Source organism: Stegostoma tigrinum, chromosome 30, assembly GCF_030684315.1.
Source record: "Stegostoma tigrinum isolate sSteTig4 chromosome 30, sSteTig4.hap1, whole genome shotgun sequence".
In the NCBI taxonomy this organism is placed as follows: Eukaryota; Metazoa; Chordata; class Chondrichthyes; order Orectolobiformes; family Stegostomatidae; genus Stegostoma; species Stegostoma tigrinum.
Window position 1 is genome coordinate 38,376,110 of NC_081383.1, and position 12,979 is coordinate 38,389,088.

At 44.7% G+C, this 12,979-nt stretch overlaps 1 long non-coding RNA gene across 1 annotated transcript in view; it reads right to left on the reverse strand.

Annotated features, from left to right (window-relative positions):
• The window catches only part of LOC132206095 (uncharacterized), a 30,563-nt gene extending 17,834 nt beyond the window's left edge, over window positions 1-12,729 (reverse strand). The window contains exon 1 of the long non-coding RNA XR_009442816.1: window positions 12,459-12,729. This is a non-coding gene — a long non-coding RNA (uncharacterized LOC132206095). The remainder of the gene's footprint in view (window positions 1-12,458) is intronic.
• Window positions 12,730-12,979: the final 250 nt, after the last annotated feature.

Here is a 12,979-nt window from a genome sequence, read left to right on the forward strand (position 1 = left end):
CTTACTCATCAAGGCATATCTATCTCTGTCTTAAAGGCACTCAATAACTTGGCCTCCACAGCTCTCTGTGGCAGTGAGTTCCACAAATTCACACCCTCTACCTGAAGAAATTCCTCCTCATCCTAGCCTGAAGTGTCATCCCTTTGGTCTAAGGCTGTGTCCTCAGGTCCTTGTCTCTCCAACTCGTAGGAATATCTTCTCCACATCCACTCTATCTCGGCTTCTCAGCATCCTATAGTTTTTCATGAATTTCCCTCACATTCTTCCAACCTCCATCAAGTACAGACCCAGAGTCCTCAACCACTTTTTATATGATAACCCTTCACCCCCAGGATCATTCTTGTAAAGCTCCTCTAACACCAGCACATCTTCCCTCAGATACACTCATAATAGTTGGAATACAGTCCGAACAGAGGAGGAAACAGCCTCAGCAGTACATCTTTGCTCTTGTATTCTGGCCCTTTTGGAGTGAATGCTGATATTGCCTTTGCCTTCCTAACTACTACTGTACCTGTACATTCACTTGAAGATAACCTTGAACTAGGTCTCTTAAGCCCCTTGTGATTCACATTTCTGAAGCCTTACCCCATCAAAAAAATAATCTATTCTTCCTGCCAAAGTGCAAAACCTCATATTTTCCTGCAGAATATTCTACCCCCCACTTCTTGGCTAACTTTCCTATCCCAGCCAAATCCTTCTTGCAGTCTTCCTGCTGACTTAACACTACCTGCCACTCCACCTAGGTTTGTGTCATTGGTGACACCCCAACTCCATCTCCCACAATTCCCTGAGAATCCAACAAAGTCATTCACTTCCCCCCTCTAATCCATGTCAGCCTGGTTGCAGCTGGCACCCTTATTATCTCAGGTCCTCCTGCAACGTATACCACCTGTCCAGGAGCACTGGGGTCAACAGTCACCACATATCAAGGTGCACCCCACCACCCCCACACCCTCACCCAACCTTACAAAGACATTAGCACTTCCCATCCTAGATGTGACCCTGATATCTCACCACCAGCTGCCCCTCCTACAAAATACCCAGATCCAAACCCCAAGCCTACCCACAGAACACAGCTGGTCCCTCTCTGCCTAACTCAATTGGCACATTACCATCTTACTTATGCACCTGGCACTCTATCTCCCTCACCAACATGGCACTCTACACCCTGACTCACTCAACTGGCACCCCGTACCTACACTTAGCTTGAGCACTTCCTGTTTCTCAGTTATGCACAACGTGCATTTGGGATCTTTAATTCCTGGGGCACTGTGTGCTGTTTTGGTCTCCGTATATAAGGAAGGATGTTAGTGAATTGAAGGATATTTACTAAAGTAATGTTTGCGATGGGCAGGCCACCTCATAAGATAAAGTTGAACACGTTTGCCTCTATCACCCAAGGCACAGAGATTAAGAGCAGGGAGGTTTAGATTAAAGATAGAGCATTAGCATGGCTCTACTATATATGTAAGTCTGAATACGGTGTAGGTAACCTTCTAGTCTGGATGCTTTCTCCAAAACGTGAAGCCAATTACTTTCCCTCGAAGATTTTGCCTGCAGTCTAAGCTACATATTCAAATTTAGAACACAAAACTTGAATACTGATATTCAGCAGACAGTGATTCTGCATTCAGTTAATTGCAAAGAGGTTTGTTGTAGAAACCCCTACATAGATGATAATTGTGATCTGGAATACATTGCCTGAAACTGTGGGTATAGCAATTTTCTAAAGGGAATGTATAGTCTCATGAAACTATGGAGACAGATCAGGATATGGGAGTAATTGAGCAATGGGGCAGCATGGTGGCTCAGTGGTTAGCAACGCTGCCTCACAGTGCCAGTGGGTTTGATTCCACCCTTGGGCAACTGTCTTTGTGGAGTTTTCACATTCTCCTCGTGTCTGTTTGGGTTTCCTCCCACAGTCCAAAGATGTGATGTTAGGCAAATAGCCCATGCTACATTGCCCATAGTGTCCAGGTTAGCTATATGGTTTAGCTATCGGAAATGCAGGGTTACAGGAAAATGAAAGGGGTGAGCCTGGGTGGATGCTGTCTGGAGGATTGGTGTGGATTCAATGGGCAGAATGGCTTGCTTCCACGCTGGAGGGATTCTATGATTCTAACTCTAACTAACTGTGCAATCAGGGTTACAGTGCCTACTGACCAAAAGAAAAGGTTATGACTGGACATTTGCTATGAGCTGGATAATTCCATGGTCACATCCAACACCTAAACTGCCTACCTAACTCACTGAGATCTACAGATGTGAACATAGATTTATGAATAGGTGGGTCCCAACTTGAAATGTCAACTTTCCTGCTTCTCTGATGCTGCCTGCCCTGCTGTGTTCCTCCATCTCCACACTGTTTATCTCTACAAGTAGGTGACCTGGTCAATGAAGGAGAAGGCATTCTGATTAATGGCCTCATATATTTTGGGCAATCTGTGCATCACATGTTGTGGCAGTAAATATGCAATGATCCAATTATGAATGATTGTTACTGTTATGGCAAGCATGGGCCATCAACTTTAACTTCAATCATCTGATCTGAATATCTGAAACCTTCATGGAATTCAGTGTGTTTTTAATATATATAAAGGACAAATGCTGACCTAAGATGTCGGCTGTGAAGCCCAGGAAACCCAGGTGTAGTACACTATACTGGCTGCACAGAAAGTGTCATTTCATCCAAAGACCCATGAAACCCAACAACCAAGTTAGCATCAATAAATTCACATCTATATTGAGAGATGAATTGTTGTCTGTGGAGTATTCAGCTTGGAAGCACAATGGGGTAAATTCTGACCCTGTGCAACAAACTATATTTCATTAATTTGTTTGGCAGAGCAGAGAGAAAGAGAAAATTAGATTCAATTTTGGAGAGGTTTGCTCTATCTCTCTTTCTTCTTTCTTCATATCATCTTGCAAAAGAATGGGCTTGTGAACAGATTCTTGAGAAGACAGCCATTCCCTGAGTGCTCCAAGATTCCACAAATTTCACACCTACTGTGGTGATCAGGCAATAACTGAACAATTGCCTACTCAGTTCTCACTCTGACACATCCAGGACTCCAAGGTCTTTCAAATTGATCTTCTTTCATCTTCATGTTCAAGCTAGACATCTTCCTCATTTTTGTTTTTCAAACTTATTACCTGTTTGATGTTGCGATTTATCACTTTTGTTCTTGGGAGTGAGAGAGACAGGGTAGTTGTCATGGGGGACTTCAACTTTCCAAATATTGACTGGGAGCACTACAGTTCGAGTACGATAGATGGGTCAGTTTTTGTCCAGTGTGTGCAGGAGGGCTTCCTGAAACAGTATGTAGATAGGCCAACAAGGGGCGAAGCAACATTAGATTTGGTGCTGGGTACCAGGTGTTAGATTTGGAAGTAGGTGAGCACTTTGGTGATAGCGATCACAATTCTGTTATGTTTACTTTAGTGATGGAAAGGGATAGGTGTATACCACTGGGCAAGAGTTATAGCTGGGGGAAAGGCAATTATGATCAGATTAGGCAAGATTTAGGGAGCATAGGATGGAGAAAGAAACTGCAGGGGATGGGCACATTAGAAATGTGGAGCTTATTCAAGTTAAAGCTCCTGTGTGTCCTCGATAAGTATGCACCTGTCAGGCAGGGAGGAAGCTGTAGAGTGCGGGAGCCGTGGTTTACGAAGGAGGTGGAATCTCTGGTCAAGAGGAAGAAGAAGGCTTATGTTAGGATGAGAAGTGAAGGCTCAGTTAGGGCACTTGAGGGCTATGAGGTAGCCAGGAAAGACCTAAAGAGAGAGATCAGAAGAGCCAGGAGGAGACATGAGAAGTTGTTGGCGGATAGGATGAGGGTAAAACCTAAGGCTTTCTATAGATATTTAAGGAAGAAAAGAATGGCGAAAGTAAGATTAGGCCCACTCAAGGATAGTAGTGGTAAGTTGTGTGTGGAGTCAGATGAGATAGGGGAAGCGCTAAATGAATATTTTTCAACAGTATTCACTCTAGAAAACAACAATGTTTTCGAGGAGAATACTGAGATACAGGCTACTAGACTAGGTGGGATTGAGGTTCACAAGGAAGAGGTGTTAGAAATCCTTCAGAGGGTGAAGATAGATAAGTCCCCTGGGCCGGATGGGATTTATCCTCGGGCCCTCTGGGAAGCCAGGGAGGAGATTGCCGAGCCTTTGGCATTGATCTTTAACTCGTCATTGTCTGCAGGAATAGTGCCAGATGACTGGAGGATAGCAAATGTGGTTCCCCTGTTCAAGAAGGGGAGTAGAGACAACCCTGGTAATTATAGACCAGTGAGCCTTACCTCAGTTGTTGGTAAAGTGTTGGAAAAGGTTATAAGGGATAGGATTTATAATCATCTAGAAAAGAATAAATTGATTAGGGATAGTCAGCACGGTTTTGTGAAGGGAAGGTCATGCCTCACAAACCTTATTGAGTTCTTTGAGAAGGTGAACGAACAGGTAGATGAGAGTAAACCGGTTGATGTGGTGTATATGGATTTCTGCAAGGCGCTCGAGAAGGTTCCCCACAAGAGGCTATTGTACAAAATGCGGAGGAATGGAATTGTGTGAGATGTAGCAGTTTGGATCAGAAATTGGCTCGCTGAAAGAAGACAGAGGGTGGTAGTTAATGGGAAATGTTCATCCTGGAGACCAGTTACTAGTGGTGTACCGCAAGGGTCGGTGTTGGGTCCACTGCTGTTTGTCATTTTTATAAATGACCTGGATGAGGGCGTAGAAGGATGGGTTAGTAAATTTGCAGGCGACACTAAGGTCGGTGGAGTTGTAGACAGAGACAAAGGATGCTGTAGGTTGCAGAGAGACATAGATAAGCTGCAGAGCTGGGCTGAGAGGTGGCAAATGGTGTTTAATGCAGACAAGTGTGAGATGATGCACTTTGGTAGGAGTAACCAGAAGGCAAAGTACAGGGCTAATGGTAAGATTCTTAGTAGTGTAGATGAGCAGAGAGATCTCGGTGTCCATGTACACAGATCCTTGAAAGTTGCCACCCAGGTTGACAGGGCTGTTCAGAAGGCATACCGTGTTTTAGCTTTTATTAATAGAGGGATCGAGTTCCGGAACCAAGAGGTTATGGTGAAGCTGTACAAAAATCTGGTGCGGCCGTACTTGGAGTATTGTGTACAGTTCTGGTCACTGCATTATAAGAAGGACGTGGAAGCTTTGGAAAGGGTGCCGAGGAGATTTACTAGGATGTTGCCTGGTATGGAGGGAAGGCCTTATGAGGAAAAGCTGAGGGACTTGAGGCTGTTTTCATTAGAGAGAAGAAGGTTGAGAGGTGACTTAATTGAAACATATAAAATAATCAGAGGGTTAGATAGGGTGGGAGAGCCTTTTTCCTCGGATGGAGACGGCAAGCACGAGGGGGCATAGCTTTAAATTGAGGGGTGAAAGATATTGGACAGATGTCAGAGGTATTTTCTTTACTCAGAGAGTAGTAAGGGAATGGAACGCTTTGCCTGCAACGGTAGTAGATTCGCCGACTTTAGGTACATTTAAGTCGTCATTGGATAAGCATATGGACGTACATGGTATAGTGTAGGTTAGATGGGCTTGAGATCGGTATGACAGGTCGGCACAACATCGAGGGCCGAAGGGCCTGTACTGTGCTGTAATGTTCTATGTTCTATGTTCTATAACAAAGTTTCTCTTTCTTTCTGTCAAGGGTCTAGGCCCAAAACGTCAGCTTTTGTGCTCCTGAGATGCTGCTTGGCCTGCTGTGTTCATCCAGCTTCACACTTTATTACCTTGGAATTAGCTCCTTCATTTTGGTGCTGATCAATAAGTGTTATTTGAGGTGTGAGAGCTGCATTTTAAAAAGAAATAAAACTATTTGTTGTGAGCCAATTGGATTTAAAACAAAAGGAGATGAATCACCCTTCCTCAGCTGTTGCAACAGTGTGCAGTTTTGCAGACAACTATAACACTTTCAGAATATTCAGAAGATGATAAGACCATTCTGGTTCAGTCAGAATATCTCAAGGAGATTTTTGTTCACGGAAAGCATCACTCGATGGTCCATGTGACGTGATACCCTCCAGCAGTTGTAACAGATACGCATAAGAAGTGATCAAACTAGAAGCTTGGCTGGGAAGATGGGATATTAGCCAGGAAATTGCCAAGGTGTAAAAAAGCTGGTCAGAAATGAAGGCTTGCAAAATCTTCATGCTCAGCAACTTTGCCTCAAAAGGTACGCACACACCCACGGGTCAGTTCACTACTGACTTCTTCAGGCCAGGGCTTGATTTCCTGATTGTAATGGATTATGTTTATAAGGTTTTCTTATTACCCATCATGAGGTGACACATTGTGTATGACCAGCGCTAACACATTGGCATTGATTTTCAGTCCATCTAGGGCACTATAGGAGGGTGATCTGACACCATCTCCAATAGTTACCAACTGCCATCCCCAATAAACACTGACAGCCATTCCCAATAACCACTGGCAGCCAATCCCCTATAACCATTGGCAGCCATCCCCATTGACCATCAATAGCCATCCTCAATAATCATGCCTGTCACGGATGCTGCCCGATCTGCTAAGTTTTTTCAGCAAACTCTGTTATTATTTCTGAAGATCTGGACAACATCTAGACTTGGGCTGAAATGTGACAAGTACACTTATGCCACACAAATGTCAGGTAATGATCTTCTTCAGTAAGAGATGGTCTCGCCAAATGCTTTGACATTCATTGGTGTTACTATCACTGAATCCCCCACTATCAACATTCTAGGGATTATCATTGACCAGAAACTGATCAACACTCACCACATAAACGCAATGGTGACAAGATCAGCTCAGACCCTAGGAATCCTCTGGCAAGTAACTCACCTCCTGACTCCCTAAATGCTGCGCGCCCTCTACAAGGGCACAAACCAGGAGTGCGATGGAACATTCCTCATTTGCCTGGATGATTGCATCTCCAACTGCAATACTAAAGAAGCTTGATAACATCTAAAACAAAGCAGCTTGTTTGACTTGCACCAAATTCCTCAAATTTCCACTCCCTCCACACAGTAGTGTGTACAAGATGCATTGCAACAAATGACTGGAACTCCTTCCACAGCACTTTCTGAAAAAAATGAGCAGGCGAAGGGTAGTATATGATTGAGAAATCCAATACCCCCTTTAATATGCACACCATCCTGACTTCAAAATGCAACACTATTTCTTCACTGTCTCTACATCAAATATTTCAGAGCCCATTCCTAATAACCCTATGGATCCCCCTGGTCCCCATAGACTGGAACAAATCAAGCAACACACCATCAGCTTCTTCAGGGCAATTCAAGATGGGCAATACGTTCTAGCCTAACCTGTGATGCCCACATTCCATGAAACAAACATAAAAATCAGATTATGAGAAATCTATGCCAAAACATATCTGTCAAAGTTACTGGTTAAAAACAATTTATCAACCTCAAATTTAAAATCACATTTAACACAATATCAACTGCTGTTCCAGGAATGATAGACATCAAAAGTCCCACTTTTCTTTGTGTGGCAGTGTTTCCTAACTTCCCTCTGAAAGGTCTAAAGTATGATACGACATATTAGGCTACTTGATAAGATATGAGCCCATGGTGTTGGAGGTAGTATAACAATTTCACTGGACAATTGGCTGACCAAAAGGTGACCAAAAGTTGGGATAAGGGGGTATGTTCAGCATGGCAATGTGTAACAAGTGAAGTGCCACAGACATCAGTGTTGGGCCCAAATTTCTCTGCAATATGTATTAGTGACTTAAATGAGGAAAGTGAATGCACTATCACCACGTTTGCGAATGGCAAAATAAAATGATGAGAAGACAAAAGGCGAGGATGTCACGAAGCGTTTGCAGGTAGATAGAGACAGATTCAGTAAATGAGCGAAAACTGTAATGTGGGAAAACGCGAGGTTATGCATTTTGGCAGGAAGAATAGATGAACTGTATATTATTTAAATGAAGAAAGACTGCAGAAAGCACCAGAACATAAGGATTTGGGGATTCTCATATGTTAATCCACATTCACTTCCTAACAGGGAAGGTAAATAGAATTTAAGTCTTGATTTCAGAGGGAATGGCATATAAAAATAAGGAGGGATTCCTAAAACTGTGCAAGGCACGAGTTAGATCACTCCTGGAATACTGTGAACAGTATAGAACAAGAAAGATATCCTGGCATTGGAGGCAGTTCAGGGAATGTTCACTGGGTTGATCCTGGGTATGGACGGACTGTCTTATCAGGAGAGGTTAAATAGGTCAGGCTATCAGACTGCTCACAGGTTGGAACAATTCATCACCCAGCGGGTATCTGCCAAAAGATTAGCGCACACTTCTGGCTGCATCAACCTTCAAAGTCCACTGTGCACCTGGATAACTGTTAGCAATCCGGCATTGCTCCCTTTCCCACCAGCACTGTAATGATGCACCAGCTCACGGCATGTATCCAGTAATGCCGACACTCCCTTATACTGTATAAGCAACACCGCTATCAGTATCGATGCTGTTTAACCAGCAGACAACTCAGTTTACTTGCCTGGAGTTACGTCCCATCTGAACTGCCTCTAAATCCCTGATAATAAAATGTGAGGCTGGATGAACACAGCAGGCCAAGCAACATCTCAGGAGCACAAAAGCTGACGTTTCAGGCCTAGACCCTTCATCAGAGAGGGGGATGGGGTGAGGGTTCTGGAATAAATAGGGAGAGAGAGGGAGGCAGACCGTAGATGGAGAGAAAAGAAGATAGGTGGAGAGGAGTTTATAGGTGGGGAGGTAGGGAGGGGATAGGTCAGTCCAGGGAAGACGGACAGGTCAAGGAGGTGGGATGAGGTTAGTATGTAGGTAACCTCATCCCACCTCCTTGACCTGTCCGTCTTCCGTGGACTGACCTATCCCCTCCCTACCTCCCCACCTATAATCTCCTCTCCACCTATCTTCTTTTCTCTCCATCTTCGGTCTGCCTCCCCCTCTCTCCCTATTTATTCCAGAACCCTCACCCCATCCCCCTCTCTGATGAAGGGTCTAGGCCCGAAACATCAGCTTTTGTGCTCCTGAGATGCTGCTTGGCCTGCTGTGTTCATCCAGCCTCACATTTTATTATCTTGGATTCTCCAGCATCTGCAGTTCCCATTATCTCTGCCTATAAATCCCTGCTACTATGTCACCAGTGCTCACTGTAGATTCACAGCTCCTCATCATCTGATAGGACAACATCAGATACAGCAAGCAATCAGGTAAGTACAAACATGAGCTTTGTTTCCACACAGCTAAAGGCTGTCACCAATCAAGCACAAACAAAACCATTGGAGGCTGTAATGCACCCTCACAATGCAAATGAAATGCTGCTGTGATAACAAATGGCTATTTTACATTCCAGGCTGGTCTGCTGCACTCAGTCTCATCTACCGGAACAGGGTGCCAATCAGGTCCTGTCTGATTTGTAATGCCTGTTACAGTTGAGCTCTGTCATTGAAAACAATATTTTCCCCCACCTCAATGTCACCATCTTTCTCCTCAGAAATCTGCCCCATTCCCCCATCTCCTCAGTATCTAGGACGGGGTCTTATTACCTGCTACAATTACACAAAACACAGCTCACCAGGATTATACAGCACACTGTGTGTGGACTAGACTGAAGCACACCCCACCCAACATCCCCCAACCCTAGCACCCCAGGTGTATTCTCATTTACTGCAAACATTGCTCCAGATAGTGAGAGAAAACATGAACCACATCTCCATCATTTACTTCGCCTCATCGTAACATTTACAAGGCATGTGAAGAAGTGATAGTGTGTTTGATTGACAGTCCACCGATCCCATTTACTGACGTTGCTGCTGGCTCCATAGGAATCACTGATGCCCACTGCCTGGCTGTCATGGGCAGATCCCCAGCCTTGTGTTGACTGTAGACAAGCCTGTGGGCTGTGTGCACGTGAGCCATCTCTGGGACTCACAGTACCAGGGCACTCTGTGAGACAGTGGTTACCCCATGACTGGTGTGAGGTGATGCACTTTGGTAGGAGTAACCAGAAGGCAAAGTACTGGGCTAATGGTAAGATTCTTAGTAGTGTAGCTGAGCAGAGAGATCTCGGTGTCCATGTACACAGATCCTTGAAAGTTGCCACCCAAGTTGACAGGGCTGTTCAGAAGGCATACCGTGTTTTAGCTTTTATTAATAGAGGGATCGAGTTCCGGAACCAAGAGGTTATGGTGAAGCTGTACAAAACTCTGGTGTGGCCGTACTTGGAATATTGTGTTCAGTTCTGGTCACTGCATTATAAGAAGGATGTGGAAGCTTTGGAAAGGGTGCGAGGAGATTTACTAGGATGTTGCCTGATATGGAGGGAAGGTCTTACGAGGAAAGGCTGAGGGACTTGAGGCTGTTTTCATTAGAGAGAAGAAGGTTGAGAGGTGACTTAATTGAAACATATAAAATAATCAGAGGGTTAGATAGGGTGGATAGGGAGAGCCTTTTTCCTAGGATGGTGACGGCGAGCACGAGGGGGCATAGCTTTAAATTGAGGGGTGAAAGATATAGGACAGATGTCAGAGGTAGTTTCTTTACTCAGAGAGTAGTAAGGGAATGGAACGCTTTGCCTGCAACGGTAGTAGATTCGCCGACTTTAGGTACATTTAAGTCGTCACTGGATAAGCATATGGACGTACATGGTATAGTGTAGGTTAGATGGGCTTGAGATCGGTATGACAGGTCGGCACAACATCGAGGGCCGAAGGGCCTGTACTGTGCTGTAATGTTCTATGTTCTATAATCACGTTTCAGAGAAATATGAAAATAATAAGGTAGTAAAAAGACTGATTTTAACCAAGTAATGATTAACTGGGATAGTTTTAGTGTGCATTGTTGGGACGACACAAAACTTTTAAATTACACACAGGAGGATCTATTGGCCAGAACATAGAAAGCCCAACAAGGTAGTTCCAGGCTTTATGTTTGCACATGAGCTCAGGCACAGGTTGGGATAACATTTGAAGAGGATACTAGAGAGTATGCTCATAACGTAATTAGATTTAGGATGGTTATTGAAAAGGAGAAGGATAGGCCAGTAATCGCCATTCAAATATGGGAAAAGGCTAATTTAACTGCGACAAGCTGTGATTTAGCCCAAAGTTGCAGCCAAAACTGTGTCAGAGCAGCAGGAGGCATTCTAAGAGGAAATAAAAGTTCAGAACAAACATGTTCTGAATGACATCGGGTTGGACCAGTTTCCTAGAGAACCCTGAATGTCAATGTATATAATAAAAAGGAAGGAAAAAGAAAAGGAAGTTAGGAAAGCTAAGTGACTGCATGAGACAGCATTGGTGAGTTGAAGAATGAAAAAAAAGCTCTTCTTTCGACGCGTAAAGAACTAGTGATAAGCTAAGGAAACAGTAGAGTCCATTAGGAATCATTGAGGTCATCTGCTTGTGGATGCAGAAGATATCTGAAATAAATCTAGTCCCATTTGCCAGCATTTGGCTCATATCCGCCTTGACCCTTCCTGTTTCTCTACCCATCCAGATACCTTTTAAAATGTTATAATAGTATCAGTCTCCACCACTTCCTCTGACAGCCTATTCCGGACAGACACTACCCTCTGTGTGAAAATGTTGCCCCTTAAGGCCCTTTTAAATCTTTCCTTCCTCACCTTCAACCTGTGCTCTCCAGTTTCAGACTCATCCACATCAGATCTGCTGCTCCTAACATTCCTGCTCATTTGGCGATTGCCAGGCTAATGACCCAAAGACAAGGAAGGAGTGATGATATATGCACAAGCAAAAATAGGATCATCGAATCCTGACAGTGTGGACGCAGGCCATTTGTCCCATCGAGAGTTGGAGACAGTCGGAGCGGAGTTTCCACGCTGCACAATTCTGACTCGATGACTCTGTGAGGGCACAGTCGTAAATGAATACTTTGTGATGATCATTACAATGGAATGGGATGACACCGATATGGGCACCAGGAATGTGCATTGTAAAATATTAGAAGAAATTACTATCGAGGGGCAGGAGCGGGGTCCATGCATGGCAAACAGTCTGAAAAAGGGGGTAAATTGACAGGTCCAGGTAAGATGCATCGCAGGCTATTGCAGGCGGCAAGGAAGGAGATACCAGACAGACCAATTACAATTTCTAAATTGTTCCTGGCCACGAGTGAGTGCCAGAGGGCTTTGAATGCAGCCCGAATATTAGAAAAGGAATGACTATGCACAGCAGAAAATTACAGCCCAGTCAGCCGAGGCATTCGTGGGAAAACTAAGACGCCCTCGGAGGATCCCGAGGGCTGGGCATATCGGGGAAAGTACCACCCAAACCCATGCCAGCCGGAATTTTACTGGCTTCAGCTTCTGGAAATTGCTGGTGAGGCGAGGCGAGGCGAGCCGAGGAAAAACAGAACATTCACAGACACAGACAGAACCGATACGTTCTCCCAGTAATTGAAAAGGACTTACTGCTAAAACGTGCGAATGAATAGATCAATCCGGAGATGATTTATTGTTTCAGCTGAGAATCTAGGATTCAGGTCCTTTTGCGAGCAATATGAAATTGCACTGCACGTGAACAGAAATGACCGAATGCCAGCAAATGAAACCGAAAGGCAAGCACTTGCTCCCAGTCAGAAGCGTGAATGAGCCAAACCGCCAAATGGATGCGGTACTGTGCTCGCACGCCAGAAAGTGCGGGTTCAAGACCGGTCTGGGGTGCGTTGAGCTCTGCCATGTGCCGCAGCTTTTTATTTCTGAAGGGTAGCACTGTGGCTCAGTTGGCTGCCGCGCAATCTCGTTGCACTGTGAAATCCGGCTAAGATTGTACAGTGAGGCGACAGGGAGCGTGGATTTGAGCATTATTCCTGCGCTGGCTCCTGGTTCCTCGCACAGCTCTAAGGCGTCAGGCGTCCAGGTCAGATGGCTTGGCCATTCTAAATTGCCACCAGTGGCGACACATGGACGCGGAGTCTCTCTGAATCAGCCAT